The sequence below is a fragment of the Echinops telfairi genome, unplaced genomic scaffold (genome assembly GCF_000313985.2).
Source record: "Echinops telfairi isolate 266 unplaced genomic scaffold, ASM31398v2 ScPeMD7_7424;HRSCAF=8462, whole genome shotgun sequence".
NCBI classification, from domain to species: Eukaryota; Metazoa; Chordata; class Mammalia; order Afrosoricida; family Tenrecidae; genus Echinops; species Echinops telfairi.
The window spans coordinates 67,965,077-67,987,598 of NW_022111324.1; the positions used below are offsets into that span (position 1 = coordinate 67,965,077).

The window sequence follows — 22,522 nt, forward strand, 5'->3', positions numbered from 1 at the left end:
TATATTATTCCAGGCATTAAAGGCCTTAAACTACAGATTCTATGCTTATAGAAGAATGCTTGGTTTTTGTGTTTGTTTTGTTGTGTTGGGTTTTTTTTTTTTATTTATTGATGTCCCATGTTACTCAAAAGCTCTTGTGAATGTTTTCTAAAAATTGTGCTGTGTTCAGAGTGGCTGAAAATGGGATTTATAAAATTCCAAATCCCAGGTTAGTGGGGCCCCTTTACCTTTACTCGGTGCTCCGTCTCAGTTCATGTCTTTGATTCTGGTAACACCTAAGTCAGGAGACAACAAAAATCTCTCACTTTGTGATGGCTAGCAAGTGCTGATCCTAAAATTAGGTCTCAGAAATATTTTTTTTATAAATCCCTGAAACTAAAACTATTGTCTTGAGAGAATCTTTAACTGAAATTTAAAAATATACCCTGAAGTCATGTTTAAACCAACAACCAAAAAATGCTGTTCTTGTGTACTACCTAATCCATTGAAACTCATAAGGTGCTTATAGAAGAGAACAGAACGAATTGCCTCGTAGGGTTTCCTAGTCTGTAATTTTTACCAGAGCAGGTTGCCACGTCTTTTCTCCTGCGTACTCATGGTAGGTTAAAACCACCAACCTTCTGGTTAGTAGCCAACCACTTACCCATTATATCACCAGACCTCCTTAACTCAACAGTGTTCTAACTTGACAAATACAATGGCTGTCTTAAGCATTGTTTTATTTTCAAAGAATTATCTACATGGGACCAAACTAACCATGGTAACTCAAAAGGTTAGATGGGAAGCTTAGAGGGCAGGGTGTTTGCACTCATGAGGGAGGAGAGAGTCAGAAAAGGAGGGTGAGATTGGTTGCACAACTTGAATATAATTGATGTCAGGGAATTTTACATGTAGAAACTGTTAAATCGGTTTGTGTTCGGCTGGGTATGTTTTCAACCATGACAAATAATAATACATTCTTAAAAAGATGTATTTGGGGTCACTAGAACACTCTAACAGGGAGGGGTCTTAGTTTCAAAAGCCTCAGGCATCAGTCATAGACCTCAAAGAGCACAATCCTAGCTCTTTGCAAATTGTTGCTGATTTCATTCTCAGTGATGTGTGTCTGCTCAAATCAATACCGATTTACTGTCACACGTGAGCCCAGTGCAGACCTTCCCTGACAGCAGTCTGTAGGGGCCAGGCCAATTTTGAAAGAGCCCGCTTCCCATTAACTCGTTTGACAAACAACAATGAAGCAGGAAATAACAAAGCCTGATCCTTGAATTAGTCCTTCAGCAAAAATACTCAAGCGTTTTCCTCAGTCTGTAAATTGCTCCAGCTGTGTTTTCACGGTTTATGAAATCGAAAGAGGCAAACTCTAGAGACAAATGAAAACAGCGGGTTTGCTCAGAGAAGACTTTAGAATCAAGGTGCTCCACTTCATGGCACAGTCCACAGACACCACGTCAGCCACGCTCCACTGAGCAAGCAAACGGTTCACCTGAAACACTGCGCATCCCCACGGATGAGGACTGGCGTACAGCACAACACAGATCACCCGAAAGACTAAGGCTTGATCTATTGCTATGTTTTACCAGGAGAGGATGAGGGCATAATATTTTATTATGAAACAACTAATAGAAGGAACAGAAGAACGCATGGATGAGGAGTGCCACCTTTTGGTTATCACGTGCTTTAGCATTCTCTAGGTAAAAATCATTTTGGGTTTAGTGAATATTGACTGAGCTTTGCATCTTAGAAATGTTGCTAAAGGTGTTTTTAACAGTTATATCTGCGTCTCCTCCTGGTGGGAATGAGCCGTTTCTGAGTAACTAGAGTTCAGCCATCCAGTCCCTGGGCAAAGGTTGATGTTAACTACCTTTGCTTTCTATTTGTGCCCCAGAGCAAGCACCAAAGATGTTGCCAGAAAGCCAGGCAAATATTGAAGAGAAGGGTACAGTATAAACTTGCAGTGCACTGCTTGGCTGAGTTGGCACATAAAGAACAAATAGAGAATCAGATTGGTCCTTGGAGGCTAATAGTCATAGCTTGAACTTAACCCAAGCTATGACATTTTGGAAGGGATTTATAGTACCTCACTGGATAAGCATGGAGTTTTCCAGAGAAATAAATTAAATATATGAGTAACACTAACAACATGCAGGTATTGATATATGTCACATAAGCTCCCCACTTCAAGAAAATCTTCAAATAGCCACACTGGTGCCTATTAACTGGGGGAAAATAGAAAGATATTTGGAAGCTATGACCCAACAAGGACACAGGTCACCAAGTCATAGTGGAGCCTGAGGTAAAGCTGCAAGATTTGCATAGAGAGAGAGAACAGGAATTTTAAAATCTGCAAAGTAGTGGGAAAGAGTTCTTACTTAAGGAGGTTAGTGTTTTTGTTTGTTTCTTTGTTTGTTTTTAAAGTCTCCTCTCCAGACATGTTTCCTGGAAGCTCCGAGCATTTCCACCACCACAAACTCAACCAGTTCCAAGTTGCTTTTGAGTTCATTTAACTCGTGGCATCCTCATGTGTGTCAGAAAAGAACTGTGCTCCACAGGATGTTCCGTGGCTGACCTTGGCCCAAGTCATGACATTTTGGAGAGGATGTATGACACCTGGTTGAATAACCATGAAGATTTATAGGAAAACATAATAATGTAAAATATATGTCTGTTTGACTGCCTGCTCTTTCTTTGGAGGGATCTCTACAGGATTCAAACCTCCAACGTTTCCATCAGCAGCCAAGTGTGTTAACAGTTTGAACCATAAGCATTTGTTAAATCCTTATGAAGCTTCCTCAGAGACAATCAACATCAGAAAGTGTCCTTTCAATCCCCCAGACAACTCACTGTGATGAGCACTGGTATCATCTCCATTGACGGATGAACTACAGAAACGCATTCAAAGAAATGATTGTGCAGTGTCAGCAGAGTAGGAGAAGCTGAGAGGCAGGAGAAATTTAGAACAAGTTAGCTCTGCTAGGACGAACAATATTGATGTTTGGGAAGGGCCCTTGGAGGAGAAAGCTGAAATACAGACTTTAGTAGAGACAAGCAAAACAGATGCAAGCATATAAAAACAGCTAGCAACAATTTTAAAAACTTCCCCAAAGTCCATCATTGATAAGGTGATAACTGAAATGTCTCTAAGTTAATCAATTACCCGTATTTTTGTGGTTTATTAGTTATCTTATTTGTTTTCCACAACCAAACGTGGAAGGAGGATGAGCAGACATGTTTAGTGTTGACATGCCCTGGTGCAAGTGAAGAAGGCGCAGCACAGTTCCATGTCCTGACCAAGGTCACAGTGAGTGAGCCTTGGCTGGGGAGCCTGAGCAGGTCTCCCTGCATGTCTGCTTCTGGCTGTATACATATAAAACAATGTTCACACGCCGTGGGAAAGCCAGATAAGCTGAGGTTATTTACCTCAGCTGCAATTAAAATAATGGTTATAAAGAGACTCCGCTGGACTGAAGTCAATATTGTCAACAACTAACACTCTTACATCTTTCCTTTTTTATTTTATTTTTTTTAATAGTTTTATTGGCACATAATCCACATGTCATAGAATTCAATAGTTCAATCATATCAAGAAGAGTCGTGCAATCATTACCACAGCACAATCAATTTTACAACGTTTTTTTCTTGCACTTGGTATTAGCTCCAAATTCTCCCCAAAGCTACCTAGCCATATCCCCACGGAATCATTAATCTAGTCACTATCTATTCTAGTTTTGCAATTGAGGAACATTGTCCCAGATGACAATGTGTATTGTAACAAGAATGTGAAACACAATGTCACCATATTATTAGTCTCTAAAATAACAAATTTCCCCTAGAGAAAGAGTATCGAAAATGTACTTCACACAGGCTAGGTTAGAGTTCTGCATAGGTATGGAATTACATTAGCAGCGGGATCCCCTTTCAGAAGACAGAGATAGGCCAGCCCCTGGTTTGCTCTATGATGATGAGAAAATTTTTTTTAATTGGATAAAATTGCTGATAAAACCATTTTAATTAAAAAGGAATTAGTAGCAATTTTCAAAAATAGAACAAATAATTATTAGTCATTTCATTTCTTTGGAAAATCAGCATGCTATTACAGAGTGCCTCAAGGCTACACCATGAAGAGCAATGAAAGAAGGAGAGGAGACAAGGAGACAAATTTAGCTGGTGGTAAACTCGGTCTCGTGAAGTTGTCACACACATTCCCAATTAGAACTGACTACTCCAGTAGGATCTTGATTTTTGGTTCGGTAACTAATTTGGACTTGACCTTTATTTTTTTTAATATGCTTTATTTTTAGAGCAGTTTTACACTTACAGCAACATTATGATAGTAGTACAGAGAGGTCCTGTATACCCAGGACTGTAGGATATTTGTGACAACGAACCGCATGGCAGGGGTATATGGCTGTGAACTACCTCCACAGCATGTTCACATTCCCGGGGTTGGTACTCAGCGGTCGCTGTCTGTTCCTGGACGGCTTCCAGGACGTCAAATTGCACGAGTCCCTCGGTCTGATGATCTCTTGCTCGCGACCATTTTCGGACATTGCTCACCTTTGATGGTGTTGACAGTTTCAAGGAGTATGGTCAGGTATTTTATAGAGTGTCTCTTACTTAGGATTTGTCTGACATTTTCTCAGGATTAGACACGAGTTCTGGATTTGAGATCATAGATTTAAAAGGCTATTTTCAACATATCTTATCAATGTAATCAACAAAATTTATCACTGCTGACAGTGACCTTGATCCCTGCCTGAGGTAATGTTTGTGGGGGGTTTCCACTGTCGTAATATGCTCTTTTTGCCCCTTATCACCCTCTGCTCTTTGGAAGGAAGTCATTATGCACAACCCACACTTTGGGAGTGGGGAGTCAAACTGCCCTTGCTTGAGGACAGAGGATCTACATAAATTATTTGGATCTTTTTCCAAGAAAAATGTGTCTCTTCTGCCCCATTCATTTATTTGTGTAATCACTTGTTTACATCAATATGAAGTTGTGGATATCTACTTTACACTCTGGGCTCTAATTCAATACTTGTTATGTACTTTGTTGCTCGAACTGTTTGAGTTTGGGCTAGGGGGAACTCTTTTGGTTGGGTCCTTATGATCCTGTGGTATATTCCCTTACTTCCAAAAACTACAAGAATCAGCCATTGTTCCAAGGATCCTTGTTTTCCTTTTATTAAAGGATGGTATTCGAAATCAAGATCTGAGCATTAAGTGTACTTGTTGCCTAGGGGATCCTCGGTCTGCTAGGGTAAGTAAAAGCGTATTGTTACAAAATCATAGAAACCTTTAACAAATAAAAATGTTAAGATGTGAAGCTATTGCTTCCTAACATATCCTCAATCTAGATCTATACAATTCTGAAAGCAGTGTTTCCATCTCTTAAACACTTCCCCCAAAAGAATCCTGTGTTCTCTTTACACATAAAACCAGCAGTTTTGGCATCCTTGGGGGCTCAAATCATATTTATTTCCAATGTTCTTTGAGTTTAGGGAACAAAATGAACTCTTACGGAGCAAAAACAGGATTATGGGGCTGATGAGGCAAGGTTTCCCAGGGAAATTCTGATAGACCGCCCTGACTACCCTTGAAGAACAAGCATGTGGTGCGGCAAAAAAAACCAACAAAAACTCGTATGTATAACTCTCCTGGCTTTTTTCTTAAGCATATGTTTTTCCATTTTCTTAATAATTCTTCATAATAAGGCCCCATAATCATGTGTTCTTCAGGGATTACTCCTTCGCCCCAAAGTGTACCTCTCAGGATTCGAAATAAACAGTCTCTATAGCCTTGTGAGTGATCGCTTTGAATTTAATTGCCCTGTTAGATCCCTTCAAAAGCCAATGCTTTGATTGTACCTATTTTTATGAAGGAACCTAACAAGACTAAGACAAGTATGTTATTGAGGGAACTTTGCTGCAGCCGCCAACTGACCCCAGAGATGTATTTAAACATATTTTATTTGGAATAAGCCTGTGCAAATATAAACTGAAACCCCCGGTAGCAATACTTTTTGACTCACCCTCACAGTTTTAATGTCAAAGTTTTTCTTTCTTCTACAGATGCATTCCACAAGTATCTATTGAACATTCACTATGCGTTTGAAACTATGTTGGACACTCAAGCATGATTAAACAATTCTGCTTTTCCCACAGTAAGCTTACATTTGGCTGGAATATTCTGTTTGAAACAGATAAACTAATTTATTAGAAGGTGTTGAGCACTCCAGAAAACTAATACAGGGAAAGGAAGTGGAAATGAGAGGGAAAGATGGTTCAAGTTTACGAAGAGTAATCAGAGGCCTCTTAAAGAAACTAAGGGGATCAGTGTAGCCATTCAGGGAACAACGGTGGGAAGGTGCCTGCATATTTAAGGACCTGCATATTGAGGTCATGGTGCCTGGGCAGAGAGAGAAATAGGGAATGAAGTAGACTATGAATGGTAATGTGTGCTGAGAACTTCCAGGGATTGGGAGGGAGGGATAAGTCACGTGGAGCCCGTAGGAAGCCATTCTGAGGACCCTTGATCTATGCACGGAAAAATATGGCAAGGGGGCATGGGAGGGCTCAGCTCTTCTTTACTAATGATAAATGAGAACTGCTATTTTCAAATGAACACACATTATCTGTATGTATCTTTTTTTTTAACTTACATCAAAGATCACAGATGTGTATTTTAACAAGTGAAACTAAAGAATACACCAGGGAAGTTGTTATTAGCTGCTATTTACTCCATTGTGTCTCATGGTGACTGTGTGTCCAGAGTTGAACTTCTTCTAAGGCTGGGCTCTTTTAGAAGCAGATCACATGAAGGACTTTTGAGTGGGCTGGAGCCACCAAAATTACAGCAATTACCCATGTATGCCACGCAGGCACTTCTCAACGAGGAAGAAGGTCCACAGAGTCTAAAATACAGCAATGGATGAACTGCAGCTCATCTGGAGTAAGGGAAGGCTTGGTTGCTCGGGGATATTTCTATGAGTTTCTGAAGGCAAAGAGTGCCCTTCTTGGGGGGGACTGGGGGGTGGAATTCCTAGGGACTGTCTTCAAGGATCTGAAATGCTGTAAACATTGGAATTATTCCTCAAGCTCCTTTGAGGTATTCAGCAAAGAGCTTGTAGTCTAAGCCTTATAATTAGAGAATTGGTAAACTGATCTACGGAATTTTAAAGAGGAAAAAAATCCACCTGTGAGTGCTTAGTAGCTTTTCCGACAGAGACAATGCAGAATACACAGGTGACTATAACTCTGAGGCAGCTATCAACAAGCCCAAACCCAGATGTTATATTTTACCTTTTCTCTCCTAATAGCTTAGTTTTCAGGAGAAAGATGAGGCTTTTTATTCCCATAAAAAGTTACAGTCTTGGAAATCCACAAGGGCAGTTCTGTCCTGTCCTGGAAGGTCACTATGAATTAGCACTGACTCGATAGCAGTCTATAGTATATGAGTAGCTTTTAGTTTTCTTCATCTCTTCTTTGCACAACCCATCTTGATTTAGAATGAGCATTTCTAGGGCTACCTAATAAACAATGAAACTAGTTATTGTTAGGGCAGTTCTGACTCGTGGCAACCCGTGTGTCAGAGTAGAATTATGCTCCGTGGGTTTTTTTCCTGTGCTTTTAATTTTTTTAAATATTTTTATTAGCACATCTTTCACAGATTACACAATTTAATCATTCAGTCATATTAAGAAGAGTGGTGTGCAGTCATCACCCCAATCAAGTTCAGAACATTTTCTTCTCACCCACATTGTTGTTCGCTCCCTATTCACCCTTAATATCCCATGTCATGCCCCTAGAATTATTAATTCAGTTATTATCATTATAGATTTTCCTGCATTTCACGTACAGAAAATCATACAAAACCAAACAGAAAAATCCAACAACAATGTCAAAACAAAACAGAGATAAACTTCAATCAAATAGAAAATATTAAGCACTGAAATGTCTGACATTGCAGAAGTAAAATAGCCAGACCTTTCTTTCTAGATGCCTCTGGGTCAAGCCAAACCTCTAGCCAATAATGAGGTAAAGATCACCATTTGTACCACCAAGGAACTTCAAAGTATGTGAACTGGAAAATGTAAAGGTGTCTCTAACATTGCTTGACCAATAATAGACTGTTACTAAATAACATGTCCCTTCCCCTCTTCATTTTGATACAGTGTAAACTCTGTAGCTATAAAGATGGAGGCACATTCATTTCTGCATTTTTTTCAAAATCTAACGTGATGGTTTCCAGAAGTAGTGAACATAAGAAACCCATAGTAAGAGCTCATGCATGTTTACAGGAGAACACACACACACACACACACACACACACACACACACACACCTCACTCCCAAAGGCTGGCAAGAATCTTGGTACACCTTGAAGTAGTAAATACAAGAAGCTCATAGTAACAGCTCATGCATGTTTACAGGAGAACACACACACACACCCCTCACTCCCAAAGACTGGCAAGAATCTTGGTACACCTTGCTGCGTGTGTTATTGACTTACTCCACAGCTCAGTAATGAGGGGGAGCTCAATAAATGCTGCTGACTGACTGATAGCTCAGACTCTGTGAGAAATGGACGGCCACTGCGTGCAACAGCCACCACCTGTGATTCTTGACACTCTTGCCTCGCTCCACCCACACAAACATTAGGAAAAACCAAATCATCATTTGGTTTTGTCAAGGACACATACATATTATGCTGAATCCACATTGGGCTGTATTTTGGTCACGCCATATGCTTGTCAGCTCCTTAGTTAACATGGAAACTGAAGTGCTTACCGTAAGTGAAATGCATCTAAGTGACAGATAAGCTGCTGCTGAGAGAAGTAGCCCTTTGAAACCATAGGATTTCTCTCCCGGGGTGAACTTTCCAAAGATGAGGTTTAAGAGCTGTAAGATGCAGTGACTGCCTGACCCCATGCTTAGTTACTGGTTGCCGTCAGGTCAGCTGAGAGTCATGATCACCTTATAAACAACAGAACAGACTTTCCCAATCACGCATCTTCTTCATTACATTGGCTTGCTCCAGTCTATTGCAGCTATTGGATGGTGTCTTTCAGCCTAGGGGAATTATCTTCTAATACTCTATCAGACCGTATTCTATTAGGGCCCAAATGGCTTTAGTTGGCTAGTTTCCTTCCTAGCCTGTCTTAATCTGGAAGCTCTGCAGAAACCTGTCAACCATGAGTAGCCCCATTGGTATTTGAAATACTGGTGGCATGGCCTCCAGCATCACAGCCACATGCAAGGCATCAGGTGTTGGTCTCTAGATGTAATGACTTGTATTGATCAAGGAAAATTTAGGAAACCCTTGAAAATGTACTTTGAAATACAGTAAATGTGGCCTGAGAGAAGGGACTGGCAGTGAAGAAGAAAAGGCTTAGAGTTGCCGTAAGACATCCTGGTCCTTCAGCCAGTGCTCTAGCAAGGCTCAGCCCATAGAGTGTGAGGCCCACCTGCCAAAGACTACCCTCTCCAAATGACTGCTCCATGATTAAATGCTGGCAGCTGCACTTGAAACTAGAGAAGAAAAAAGAAAGAAAACATAATTTGCTTGGCCATAGCCTGGCCTCCCTCTGAACTAAGCATGTGTCCTGGAAAAGTTCTTGCAAAGCACTGAAGTGTGTGTCAAGCGGTAGTCAAAGCAAAGGGAGGTAGTCACGCTGGATGATGAGATGAATACATATCTAAGTTTTCTCCCTGGGCTAGGTCTTCAGTCGTAAGCAAAAACAGGCCTGGTCTGAAGCCTGGTCTCTTCCTTCTTGGTATTGTTGAGCATCAGAAGAAACAGCAATAACAAACAAATGGACCCACACTGAGAGGCAGGAGTCGTGTAAGGGGAGATCTGGAGTCCTCAAATTGGATTGCATTTATAATCATCTGAGGAGTTTTGTTTTTGTTTTTGTTTTTAATCTAAGGGTTCCTACAGAGGGCAAAGTTTTGAAAACTTAGACATAACCAAGCACGTTGAGGCAGTCACTGGGCCTGGGGGATTGGTACCAGAGGGTCAGGAAACACTAAGCTCAGTCAATCTAACACAGTTCACAAAGACAGTGCTCTCCCTTCTGCTTGGGTGAGTGATGATGAGGGTCTGAAAATCTTGTGAGAAGCCATTTAAGGTGTAATTTACACTGCCCTGCCTAGAGGAAAGAGCGATGAGCTTAAGAGATGTGAAAGCAATCCGAGAGGTGGACTCGTGGGCCATGCAGACATCTGCTCCACAAGCCTGAGACCAGAAGATCCAGATGGTACCCAGCCACCAGAACCAAATGCCCTGAAGAAAGATCACTTTAGAAGGGTCTGGCTAGAGTGGGAGAAAGATGTGGAATAAAACCCCAAATCCTAAAATATCAGGTTTACCAGTCAGGCAGAGACTTCTGGAAATGCCTAGTAAACTTTCAGGCCTGGAACTGAACTCACCTTTGTTTTAGAATAATCAACAATTTAAGATCAAAAGATAGCCTTTATCCAAGGGCAAAGTTCAGAGTTAGGGGCAAGGGAGCAAAGGAAACATGAAGCAGAAGGAGAAGCGGCTACATGGTGGTACATTGAAAAGATTGGGAAGATGAAACAAAAGGTGTGTGAATTGTTGGGTATAATACTGATGATCTGCTCTGCACACTATCCAATTCACAGTAACAAGTTTGTTTTTTGTATTTTAAATCCCCAAGTTTTAGTTACCCCATAGCCAATTAAATCAGAATATCTCGTGGTGGGTTGACATTCACATTTCAAGCTCTCCAGATGATGTCTGAGTGCAGGTGAGTTTGAAACGAGCATTTCAGGCCACCAGAGTCTACAGGAAAGACAGGCGAGAATGATACTTGCCACAGACCACATCGCCTCCAGACCCACCACTCGGCATGCTGAGTCAGTCTATGCGCCAAGCCCTCTGGGCACCTCCCAGCGCCAAGCTGACATACATCTATCTGTTGGTGCTTACGGTCCCACCTGCTTCAAAGTTGTGTGAGGGCAGAAGGCTCCTGCGAGTGATTTTCTAAGAACACAATTTAACTAAGCATAACCCAAGGATTACAGGCCCATCATCTGAAGCTATTCTGTTTCAGGATGCAAGACTTTAGTAAAGACCGACTAAATTAGTCTCTGCTCAATTTACAAAGACTGAACAACTGCTGCACCACTAGCGTGAGGCTCAGATGCCCAAGGTTCGGTAAAGGGTGGATTTAATTGTTCTAAGGAGAAAAGGAAATATTTATTTAGGATTAGCGGCAGCTGCTCCAGTGGTACAAGTGGGGACGGGTGAAGATATAATTAAGATGATTGTGTGAGGGAGGTCTGGGAAGCCACCCGAAGGTGCAAGAGCTTTGCTATAAATTGTTTGCATGGTCTTTTGTGTGTGGGCAGCTGAGTGTTAATAGGTACTTAGAGGAAGCAAAAAGATAAATACGCACTCTAATTAGCAGCTGAGGAAGGCTTGCAAAATCAAACACAGGTAGAATCCCATTAGAGCCTACCATAGGCCCTGGAGATTGTTTTGTTCAGTGAGATTGCATCATCGTGCGTACATGTTAGAAATCAACACTCATCTCTGCTGTTTTTTACATAGATCCCTCACCTAGAATGCTCTTCAAAGAAAGACACAATTGGTAAGGGATGACAGATGAGTTTAGACTACCCAAAGCAGAGAAAGTGTCAAAGTGTCAAAGCATAGACTCTATGCCATAGAGTAACTCAAACCGTCTAGCTACCCGAGTTCTAGTTCCTACAGGTGTATTTCGTTACGTGTTTAACGTGCCTCTCCCCTCAGTGGGTGGCTGCAGATAAGTTCTCTCAATCATACGCTTGTCTTAGTCTCATTAGGGTGCTTTAGGGGAAGCTTAAAGTTTGTGCTATGGGGAGAAATTTTTTGAGGTCAAGGCTAATTTCAAATTTGTAATGAAACTCAAGTGGGCTCCCCCCAGATCATGGAGGTTTTGCAGTAAGCATACATGAATGCTGCCCCATATAAAACAGCCATCTTAGATGGATTACATTGTTTTAAAGAAAGGTCAAGAAGACTTCAAAGATGAGCAAAAAATAAAGGGGGAGGACCATCAACCCCTCCAAATGAAGAAACTGTGGCTAATCGCTCCTAAACTAGTTAGGATCTCACATGATTTGGCATTTTCCATTTTAAACAATGATCATGGCTTCAGCAAACTTTCAGTTCAATTGATGCCAAACGTGTTACAGCAATTAGTTTAAGGAGTTGACCTCTTCATCAGTTTTTCAAACCAAAATATCGAAGGTCATGAAGACAATTCTGGGGAACAAATTGCAGCCAGGGCAGAATAATGGATCCAGAGAGCAAAGTCCAATCCAGACACTGGCTTTGGAGGGAACCTGCTAGGCCAGTCAAGGTTATGGCGACTGCTCTGTGGCATTACTAAAAGATCATCCTGATAGATTTTCTCAAAGTATGCAGAAAAATCACAGGGGTGTAATATGAGGAAGTTTTAGAAAATTGAAAGCTGCACTGGTGAAAAAAAGTTCAGAGAAGTATAAGCTAGGACCTTCCGCCTTCTCCATAATGCACCTGCTCATTCTTTAAATGGAACAAAGACTGGCCTGTGGTGCTTTCATGGGAAAACCTTACTCCATCCACACTACATCTCCGATCTTGCTCCTTACACTTGCCCAAAACTCAAAGAACTTTTCAATGGAACATAATTTGAGTCACTCATGGAAGCCCAACGATCCATTTGGATGTGGCATAAGTGAGAGAGTGCAGGGCTCTTCTGAAGAAGGTTCGAGGGAAGGAAATGCTGCCTGTGCAGCATGTACAGACCTCGGTGGAGGATGTGTCTTTTGAGGTGCTTTTGTTTGATGAGGTTTCTATGCCTTTGTAGCAGTACTTTTTCATTTACCCTCCTCTATGAAATCAGCTGTATAAATAAGGTAAGTAAATACTTTATGGCCCTATGTGGTTATGGGGCTGTTGTTAGTCACTACAGTCTGGCTCACAGTGAACCCCTGTATGCTGCCCATTCTCATGTGAGTTCTGTGATTCTCAGGATGTGTGAGTCTACTTTTGTGGCTATTGTGTTTGTCCTTCTCGTAGAGACTTCCTTCAGTTTTGTGGACCCTCTTACCAAGCATGATGCTTTTTTTTTTTCTATTCTAAAAAGCATTCTGTTTGTGTTTCTAAGACTGATTTGTTCATTCTTCTGCCAATCCACAATATATTCAATATCCTCATCAATACCACAATTCAAATCCATACTTATTTTAGTGGGATTAAAAACCTATAAAATACTACAATTCACAAATAGTCTGTGCCCTTCAAACAAAGGATTTGTCCAAGGCTCTCATTCCTCTTAAATGATTGCCCTGTTGAAGAAGTCCCACTCATCTCTCAAGGCCAAACCCATTCCTCTCACTCTCATCCTTCTTAAAGATGGACCCTTTCCTTCATGATCCCACCACATATTGTTTGTATCTACACTGTGGGTTTAGTTCGTTCTGCTTTGTGTCAGACTGAGCTGTGTTGTTTCTCTGGCTTCCCACCCAGGTAATAAGTAATATAAGAACAGAGAATTTACTTTAGCTGTCTTTTATGGGACTGTGTTCATAGTAAATCAAGATCAAATGTTTATAAATTTGAGTTATGGTGACCTGGAATCTCTCCAGAGAAATTATTTTTCCTGATTACAAGTTTCTCTTCTCCCCCACTCTTTTAATAATGCTGGCAACAAAATAACCCTTTAGCTGCACCTACTAGGGATAATGGTGGATAACGTGGCTGCTAGCCACAAAGCCAGCAGTTCAAATCTGCCAGGTGCCCTGTGGGAGGCAGATGAAGCCTTCTGCACATCTAAAGATGTTAACGATTGACAGGCTAGGAAATCCGAAGAGGCAGTGCTACCCTGTCCTACAGTGTTACAACAGGGTCCCACAGTGTTGGAATCCATCGATGGTTTAGAGTTTGATTCATCAGGAAGAAGTTAGTTACACTGTACAAGCTCTCCTCTTATAAAAGGTATGGGGATTTTAAAGGACTTGTAAAAGAAAGGAGAAAAAAAGACATATGCACTTACCATAAGTGGCCTCACATGGGGATTCACAATTTAGCGGGAGCAGGACTCACAACTAAAGCTCAGATCCCAGGATTTCCAGACGCTGTTAGATGTCCATTATCCAGGCTACTGATGTACATGATAGACCTTCCCCAAAAGTTACTCATCACAGTGTTCCTTTGGTGAATAAATCCTTATTTTTAATTGAATTGAATAACTTCTGAAATAGATCATTCTCCATTCCAGTTAAAACCCCTGGTTTCATCCCCAGTCTTCCACAGCTTCTCTTTTAACCATCTACATTAAAAAATAAGAGATATCATAGAACCCTTTTGTCTCATCATAGACACAGGAGACTTTAAACTAAGAATAATTTATTCAAAATATAACTAAATAGCAAATATGTTACATAAGTAAGCATAAACAGTTAAAATAAAAAATTGAGTTCCTCAGTCACACAAGACCAAGAATGTGAGTAGACGATATCATGTAGAATTCGTTGGAAAGTGGATTATTTAAGGGGAAGTTAATATTTAACACCTTATCATTTGATCTCCCTTTTCACCTATTTTAAATTTGTGCTAATTCTTAATCTTATCTGCTTTTTCTTTCTTTCTTTCTTTCTTTCTTTCTTTCTTTCTTTCTTTCTTTCTTTCTTTCTTTCTGCTTTCTTTTCCATTGAGACTTTTCTTTGCTTTACTTCATTATTTTTGTTAGTTGGGGCTTTTTAAAAATCGTTTTTTCTGTATATGCATCCAGGATAGGTAGATCTGTAGAGACGGTAACTGAATTAACAGTTCCTTACAGGTATGTCAGGGGGTTGGGGGGGATGAAGAGCTAATAACAATGAGTACACGAATGAAGAAAATGTTATACAACTGATTTGAGGCATGATTTTAAAATCTCCTATTAATATGATTGAACTATTAAGCTGTATAATTGGTGAACTACATGCCAATAAAACTTTTTTTAGAAGTTAGTCATGGAAACTCACAGGGGAAGTTCTATTCTGTCCTATGGGGTCTCTATGAGTCAGACGACTCAATGGCTGTGAGTGCTTTTTCATACATTATATGTGACATGTTGTGTATATATGTGTGATATATACATATGTATATATGTACATCCATGTACATATCGTGTATGTGTATATATGTATGTGTGTGTGAATTAAGTAATGTGCCATTCACCAAAAATCAGCCATTCAAATATACTAGATGACTCAGAACAACGAGGAAATATGCTTCATAAAGATTTACAAACTAGAAATTTTATGTGTATGTATATACATACATACATACATGTATAATAGATCATTTACTATGTTCCTAATAATTTTGCCCTTAGTTCCTTGATATCTTTCTAGCTGTCATTAATTGGAGAGCATTTTGAAGATTCACTGTCTGTGTGATTCCATTTTCTCCTTTTGGGTCTTTCTCAGTTTTCTTCCTACATAAATTAACTTTTGTGTTGACATTCCAGTTAGTAAAATAATCCCACGGGGCTTCAAGAGTTTGTTTACTGGTTTGGCATCTCCTACAAGGCAATCCAACCTTTCTGATGCATTCCCTTAAATGAATTGGACTGTCTCTTCAAAGCCCCAGGTGAATTCAGTTTTCCTCCGGGATCTATGCCTGTTCAATATATTGAAAGGGGCTCTATCTGCAGAAGAGAGAGGCAAGATGAAGGACTACGTTAGCACTATTCAAATTGTGGTCCATAGCCGAGCAACCATCTACATCACCTGGAACCCAGTATGAGAAGAAAAGGCACAAGCCCATATACCAGGCTTGATAATATCAGGATCTCTGGGAGCACAGACCAACACTCTGCATTAAGATGCTCTCTAAAGAACACATATTGGGAAGGGTGCATGTTAAAGTTCTTTTTGTTTGTTTTTATTCTCTGTCCCACTGCTTTTGTTCATTTAAAAGTTTTATTAGCACTTCACTCATATGTCATACAGTTCAATAATTCAATTATATCCGGAAGAAGTGTACAATTATCACCACATTCAATTCTAGAACATGTTCTTCCTTGTACTCAGTGTTACTCATGTGGGATGTTTTTCTGATGGTGGCAAAAATATACATGACAAAACATTCTCCAATTCCACTTCTACACATATGATTCAGCACCACTTGTGATACTCTTCATGTTGTACAGCCATTATTGATATCCCTTTTCCAGATTACTCCACCACCTTTAACATACACCCAGTGTCCCCTAAGCAACAACTCTTTCTCCTTCACCCGTGGGAACCATTGGTCAAGATTGGTTTCTGTCTTTTTTTAGTAGTTTTCTTGGTATAATATCCAAATATTTTACACTTCCATGGTTAAGGTGCTTTTAAAAAGAGTCTTAAAGGCTTGAAGATAAACAAGTGACCATCTAGCTCAGAAGCATCAAAGCCCACATGGAAGAAGCACACCAGCCTCTGTGATCACGAGCTGTCGAAGGGATCAGGTATCAAGCATCAAAGAACAAAATATCATATCATTGTAAATGTGGGTGAGTCCAGAGAGGAGACTCAAAGCCCATCGGTAGGCAACTGGACACCCCCTTACTGAAGGGTTGTGGGGAGGAGATGTGCCAGTCAGGTTGCAGGGTAGCAACAATGAAACATATAACATTCCTCTAGTTCTTAAATACTTCCTCCCCCCACTATCATCATCGCAATTCTACCTTACAAATCTGGCTAGACCAGAGGACATACATTGGTACAGATAGGAACCACAAACACAGGGAATCCAGGACAGATGACCCTTCAGGACCAGTGGTGAGAGTGGCGATGCCTGGAGGGTGGAAGGAATGTGGGGTGGAAAGGGGGAACCGATTACAAGAATCTACGTATAACCTCCCCCCTGGGGGATGGACAACCAAGAAGTGGGAGAGGGGAGACATTGGACAGTGTAACATATGACAAAATAATAATTTATGAATTATGAAGGGTTCATGAGGGAGAGGGGAGTGGGGAGGGAGCAGGGAAAATGAGCAGCCAATATTAAGGGCTCAAGTAGAAGGCAAATGTTTTGAGAATGATGATGGCAACAAATGTACAAGTGTGCTTAACACAATTGTATGAATTGTGATAAGAATTGTACGAGCCCCCAATAAAATGATTTTTAAAAAATAGTTGTATACACATCATCACAGTCAGTTCTTGTGCTCCCTGCCCGCTCCTGCATTTGTTGTTTGCCCCCCAAATCCCGTCACCCTTCCTACCCTCCATCCCTCCTCTACATCCCGATAAACCATTGCATCAATTAATGTCTCTGAAGACAATTAATTTTGAGTAGTTTTCCAAAGGTAACCCATGCACGGATAAATGTGTTTATGTTTGTATATCTTTTAAAGAAAATTACAAATGATGGCATAAATATGTATGTAATTCTGTACTTCAGATTTTTCCTCAGAACTGTATATTTTGTGTTGAAATAAATGTATTTATTAGTAATTGGGAGTTACTACATATATCATATCATTCCATAGTTCAATCATATCAAGCAGTATTATACAATTGCTACCACAATCATTTTCCAAAAATTCCTTTCCTTTCTAACTCCTTGACATTATCTCCCTTTTATCGCCACCCACCACCACCACCACCACTGTACCCCACCCCCAAAACCCTTATTCTATTTACTGTCCAGGTTCATCAATCCTCTGTTTCATTAACTGAAAATCAGAAAAATATATAACACAACTTCAAAAGGATGAGCTGCAATGACATGACACATCTGAAATAGACTCCAATGCGAACAAACAAAAACAAAACAAAAACACAGAAAATGTTGAAAACCAGATCAGGTCCAGCGTGCATCAGAGGGGTGATCAACTGATGCAGTTTTAACTCTTCAAGTCGGGTTTATCCCTTCGATCTTCTCTGCTCATCTCTCCAATGTTCTCTGTTTTGTAACACTCTCCTCCCATCCCTCTTATGGATGGAGGGAACTCATCAGAGGCTTATTTCCTATGTAGATCACACAAATGTATCTCGGGATCCCACTGTCATCCATAGCCTTCTGCAAACCAGATTCTCACAATGTAGGCTCTGATACTAAATTATAGATTCATCAATCCCGGGTTTCATATGCCGAAACACCGAAAAACATACAATACAACTTCAAGACGGTGACCTCCAAAGACATAACACTTCTGAGATACACCTTCGTATGAACAAAATCAAACCGAAAATACAGAAAATGCTAAACACCAATCTTTGGGGGATTGCCCAATAACGGTATTGCTGGGTCATATGGTATTTCAGTTGCCATCTGTTACAGGAATCGCCATATCGCCTTCCACAGTGGCTGTATGTATTTACGAGTCTACCAGCACTGGATAAGAGTTTCAATCTCACCACACCCTCTCCAGCTTTTTCTGTTCTCAGGTGTTTTAAGTTGGCTACAATTATGGGCGTTTGATGGTATCTCATGGTTGTTTTGACTTGCATTTCCTGGCTGGCTAGTGAACGGGAGCATTTCCTCAAGTGTTTGTTAGTCATTGAGTGTCATCCTTTGTGAATCATCTGTTCGGGTCCTCTGCCCACTTCTCAGAGGGTTGTTAGTTTTTTCCTTGTTGTTGGCTTGTAATAATACTGTAGATGTTCGTAATTAGTCCTTTGTCTGTTATGCCATTGCTAAATATCCTTTTCCACTCTGTGGGTTCTATTTTTACTCTTTTAATTAAGTCTTTTGATGTACACAAATAGGTCCCACCCATCTATTTTGTCATCCATGGAATGTCCTTCCTTTGTTATCTCTCATAGCCCGTGTATTCCCTGCACTAGGGCACTGGAATTTGTCCCAACTTTCTCATTGATGATCCCAATAGCTTTGGGTTTTACGCTTAAGTCTTTGATCCGCATTGAGCTTGTTTTTGTTCTTGGGGTAAGAAATGGATCTTGTTTCATTCTTCTGCAGGTGGATATCAAGTTTTACCAGCACCATTTATTGAAGAGGCCATCTGCTTCCCATTTGATGTTTATTGGGCCTTTGTCAAAAATCAGTTCTCGGTATGCAGATGTTTTTATTCCCAGGTGTTCTGTCCTAATCTGTTGGTCCGCGTGTCTATCATTTACCAGCACCAGGTTGATTTGACAACTGTGGCGGTGTGGTGGGCTTTGAGGTCAGGTAGTGCAAGACCATCTACTTTTTTTCTTCTTTTTGAGGAGTTCTTTGCCTGTACTAAGCTTCTTCCCTCTCCATATGAAGTTGGTAATTGGATTTTCCAATTCTTTAAAGAATGATGATGGAATTTATGTCGAGATTGCATTGAATTTATAGATATCATTTTCACAATATCGAGTCTTCCGATTCATGAAGACAGGACATTCTTCCATTGATGTGGTCCCTTTTGGTTTCTTACAATAATGTTCTGTAGTTTTCTTCACAGAGATCTTTTGGTTTTTATTTTTGTTTTGTTTGGGGGGTTAGGTTTATTCCTAGGGATTTCAGCTTTTATGTGGCTATTGTGAATGGAATGGTATTTTTTTTCTTGATGTCCTTTTTAGGTATTCTCATCATTGGTATATAAGAATCCAATTGATAACTGCTTGTTATCCTGCTACTCTGCTGAACTCCACTATTGTTTCCAGCAATCCTATTGGGGAGTCCTTAGAATTCTCAATATATAAAATCATAATATCTGCAAATACCATAAGTTTTATTTTTTTTCTTTGCCAAATTGTACTCCCTTGATTTCTTGCCATTGTCTTATGGTTCTGGCTAGGACTTCCAGTACAATGTTGAATAAGAATGAGGTTAAGGGACATCCTGTTCAATGTAAATGTTTTCAGCTTTTCTCCATAGAGTATAATATTGCTATTGTTTTTTCATATATGGCCTTTATTGTGTTGAGAATTTCCCCTTCTAATCCTATCTTCTTGAGAGCTTTAATTAGGAATGGGTGTTGGATATTGTCAAATGCTTTTTCTGTATCAATTGATATGATCCTATGGTTCTTATCCTTGCTCTTGTTAATGTGGTGGATTACATTCATTGCTTTTCAAATGTTGAATCATACCTGAATCCCTGGTATAAATCCCACTTGGTCATGATGTATTATTTATTTGATACATTGTTGGATTTTATTGGCCAAGATTTTATTGAGAATTTTTACATCTATGTCATGAGACAGCTCGGTCTTTAGTTCTCTAACCTTGTGGGGGAAGCAGGGTCTTGAGGTAATAATGGTGGTTAGAGTAGGTGAGGGGTATATTAAGAAATCTACCAGAGTCACTTATCAACCCTATATATTATATAGGGTGAGTGAAGCCCTTCTGTAATTGTGTTTATAATAGAAGGCCCTTTTTATTGTGGGTTTCTTCACAACTCAGTACTATCCACTCTTTGTATGTGGTCCCAGGGTGGAAATAGGCTATTGGAGTGGGGACCCAAGGGGGGAGGGAAGGGGGGACTTCTAATCAGGAGGTGGTCAGCCAGAAGCCTAATAAAGGAGAGGGAGCCACCCAGAAATGTGGGAATGCTGGGTTCCGGTTCCTCTGGTGGGAAAGGGAGTCTTGTGGTTTTCTTTCTCAAAAGAATATAAGAAAAAATCTAATTTATTCTTGAAGCCTCCAGAGGATTCAGGTTGTGTTCCTGTCTTACCAGGGGTAATATCCCTTTTAAGTAAACTGGGAGTATTTGTCTGACATCATTAGAACTGCACCCTTGCAAGGAGGGGAGCAGAGGGGAGCAGATAAGGGAGTGAAACTATGAAGGCTCTGCTCCCTGAGCCAGGGGGAGCTCCATTCTCCAGGTCTCCCAGTGGTCTTTGAAGGCATGGGGCCGCAGGTTCCACTTGGGATGGTCTGGTTTGGGATATTCCTCCACAGTGGCAGGTTTGGGATATTCCTCCACACTGGTGGGTCACAAGACTAGGGGAAAATGGAGAAAGCTGGCACTTGCCTGCTCATTGGCCCTGCTAAGATAGGAGGGAGGTGAGACTGCTGCGACGGGAAGAGGGAGACTGTAGTGAGCTACACTGTGTTCTCCATGGATGAAAATCAGAGAAGCGGTCTAAAATAATCATGGCGTGCTGAGAGTCTAGCTCCAGCATCTAGATTTCAAGAATTGGCCTCCTCACCTGTTGATCTCTGGGCCACACAAGGGGAGTTCAACGCAGGGGTCTCTATCTCAGCGCCATCTTCCCAGAATCCTGTATGTTAACGTTTGAAAGGCTCTAAGCAATACTAGATAAGTGGGGGCAGTGGTTCAGTAGTAGAGTTCTCCCTTCCACTTGGAGATCTGCAGTTGAATTCCTAGTCAATGCACGTCATATAAAACCATCAGGGTCTGCCAGGCTGCCATGCTGCTAAGATGCTGAACAGGTTGCAGTGGAACTTCCAGACGAAGATGAACCAGGAAGAAAGTTCTCAAATTCTACTTTGGAAAGCAGCCAGTGAAAGCTGCATGGACAGTAGCAGTGTGACCAGCCCCTGGTCACTGGGCTGACTCAAGGCCAAACAAGGCTTGTTGGCATTGCGCATGGAGGCATCATGAGCTTGTGCAACCTGAAGTCAGCTGGCAGTAGAAACCCTCGTTCAGCATTTTTCAAACCTCTATGAACACCGGAGTCCTGAGAGCTTTACTAACTCCCAATGCCAGGCTCTGTGCAGACCAAACTATCAGAAAACCCCAAATTAGTATTTCTTAAAACATCCCTGATGAGTCTAATGTACATCCGAGGCTCAGAATTAATGCACAAAAGGAGATAGAAGCTACCTTTCTATAACCTTTAGAGTAAGTTCTCACCTCTACAACATTTATACATGAAGTTATTTCTAAATATACAATCTTTGGAAGTAATAAGAAAAGAATATTAAAATTCTTAATAATAAAAAAAACTTTTTCAGTAAGGAAAAAGTCTCTTCTAGGAGTAACATGTGGTTAATGCCCAAATTCAAAATGTGTGTTCACAACAAATTTCAGTACTTTCAGCAAACCAATAAGCCAATATTGCCATAGGCATGATTATATTTTCTTCCTAAGAGGTCAAATCAGATGACAGAAACCAATTGGCAATCATAGGAATGACTTTCAGATATCTGTTTCCTATTACTCTAATTATGGAAAGTGATGATAGTCTATTTGCCATTAACGTTTCTACAACCCTGTGATTTGTGGCCAAATGCTGGAGCTTACTTGATGGTGTGGTGATTTTAAGCACAGCCAAAATGATCAGAGATAAAGGGAAAGTGTTGAAATGGGGCATTTTGGAGCACTAAAAGTATGGCTCTCCTTTTTGGCAGTTGTAAACTGGAGTATAACTCAGATAGCCTGTGGCTGTGTTTATAAGCCCAACAAGCTTGACATGAATTGACTAAATTAATAGCTGGCCCATTCATTCAGCCCATAAAATTGCTTGAAGTTGAATTTGATGAAAATAAATGTAATCAAGTTTGTTCACTCAATGAATCCGTTTGGAGTCCCCCCACCCCACCCCACACCCACCTTCTTTTCTCATTTGTCTTTTACCTAAAGAATAATGTGCTTC

At 40.5% G+C, this 22,522-nt stretch overlaps 1 pseudogene; it reads left to right on the forward strand.

The window, feature by feature from the left end:
• Nucleotides 1–4,388: 4,388 nt before the first annotated feature.
• The window catches only part of LOC105978366, a 47,598-nt pseudogene continuing 29,464 nt past the window's right edge, over nucleotides 4,389–22,522 (forward strand).